Below are 2,375 nucleotides of genomic sequence, written 5' to 3'. Positions count from 1 at the left end.
TGTCCTCTGACAGACAAACATGAAACCTAATTATAATCACTATCAATGTCCCTGTACTTACTGTAAGTCGCTCTGGATAAGAGCGTCTGCTAAATGACTAAATGTAAATGTACGAGGCTTTGCATCAGCGGCACGGGTTAGTGTTTCACGTCCGTCTGTCACAGAAATCCAAGTATTTGTGCGCAAGAATGCCTGCACGTGCTTAATGTGTATGTGTTTGTGCATCGCTGCCCACACACAAAAAACACTTCCAACTGTACTTCTGTTTTTGCCTGTAATACAAGGAAGTCAGGCGAGGTTTGGGGGGGGGGGGGGGGGGGGGGGGGGGGGGTGTAAGGCAGGCGCTGGGGAGAAAGTGCTGGCGACGTTGTCATGGAAACAGAGCGGGGAGCGATAAGCCGCACTTGGAGTGTTAAAGCGCTTCTCAGCCATATTTCTGTTTATGGAAACGCTACGGGACAAGCCAGCAGCCACCGATCAAGCTGTGAACAGCTCTCCCGCTGAACACATCTCATTGTGCCAGGACGACGATATCTCAAGCTGGCTTCACATGCTCGCAAATTTGGCGGAGCAAGAACAAGAGAGAAAGGAAGGGGAGCAAAATGGAGAGAGATAGCGGCACTTGATTGATAAACTGCTGAAAAGGAAAGTTGTGTAGCTGTGCGCTGTGTGTGAGGCGTTTGAACACGGTGTCGAGCTAAAAGCTGATAGCAAGAAGACGTCATTATCTGGAATGGTGTCAGAAAAGATCCCTGTATTTGTACTGTCGCTCACAGCGCGATATGCTTCGGAATTAAGCAGATGCGCACGGTGTTCCTTGGCCCCCCAACAATTAGCTACTTGATCATGCCACGTTTTTCATTTATCCCAATTCCGCAATTATTCATTATAGGCCGACATGAAACATCGGGGAAGTCTTCTCTTCGTTCTTTCATCAAACTGAGTGGTATGGAGAACGTCCTCAAAGTGACTGTTTTACCATTAACATAATTAAATAGGCCAAAGCATGTCATTACCGCTCAGATAAGTCACGTTGGCCTAAATGATAACTGTTAATGAGGGAATACTTTACTTGGCTAAAGGACATTAGGCATACGGCTACTGCATGAGGAACAAGAGACGTTAGTATGTTCTGTTTCCACTATGAATATTGCGGTTCTTTCCCGCAAGGTGTACGTGTCACAGAAGTGACACTGAGAGGGATAGTTTAGTGTTGAAGTAAAATGTTTATTAGTTGTTGTTTCATATAACATACAAGACAAGGAAACATAAACAATCAACAAGCATTTAAGACATTTGACATTAATAGACTTTGGCTAACTCATTTTTTGTTCCATCCTCTCAGTCAAAATACTGAAAGAATCTGAAAATGCCTTGACTTTAATCAATATAATTAATCGATAATTACACAATAGCACTTTACATATCTCTTTTTTGAATAAGCACTAACAATACCAACTATAAGGCCTGTTTTCACGGGCTACGCGTAAGGCTACATTTGTACAATAATCTAATATTGCGTAATTGCACTTTCCACCAGGTATTTTTTCATCTATAGGTGACTGCATTTATATTAGTGAGCATTGTGATAAGAAATGCTATTGATTGAGTAAGCAACCCCTGCCACAGTCAGGCCCAGCACAGGGCGACCCGGCACAGGGCGACCCGACACAGGGAGGCCCCGGCGCAGGGCGGTGGCCGCTGGACTGCACGAAGCTCCAGAACAGACAGAGGCATCAAGAAAATGCCTCGTCTGAACCGGTTACAGAGCCACCGCCAACCTTCATGAACTCTCCGCAGTTCCTTTCCTTGTTATTCACACAGGGAAGGGCTCGCAGCCCTCTATCCTGGTGTTGAGCTACATGTTCCTGTTAGCTACGCAGCACAGGAAAGGGTTACAATTACTGCAGACAAGATGCGTTAGATAGACCAAGATCAGTTCCCAAGTGATTACTGCCTACTTTGCAATTAAATTCAAATTTAACAAATTGATTTCAATTAACGACAGTCAACCAGGAAAATGTGCAAAGCAAACAGGTACAATAAAGGGATTCCTCATGAAACCTGACCATTTTTAAACAACATAATGCAAAATAACCAGGTCCAAAAATGTATCTAAATCGACAACAATTCCGATGGACAAAAAATAAAAAGCATCGACAGCAGCTTCTGAACCCACCTCAGTTGAGTCACGCTAACCAAGCAGTGTGATGTCATCACAGAGGGCCGGCGCACAGTGTGATGTCATCATAAAGGGCCACTAATTCCATCCTCAGAACCAGGTGTGCTCCACCACTGCCACCCCCCCCCCCCTACCCACCCCACCCCGCCCCCCCTCCACCCCCCCAGGCCCCCCTGCCTCGAGCATCAGACGA

Source organism: Osmerus mordax, chromosome 2, assembly GCF_038355195.1.
Source record: "Osmerus mordax isolate fOsmMor3 chromosome 2, fOsmMor3.pri, whole genome shotgun sequence".
Classification (NCBI taxonomy): domain Eukaryota; kingdom Metazoa; phylum Chordata; class Actinopteri; order Osmeriformes; family Osmeridae; genus Osmerus; species Osmerus mordax.
The sequence above is the reverse complement of the archived record's forward strand: the minus strand, read 5'-3'. Positions refer to the sequence as shown.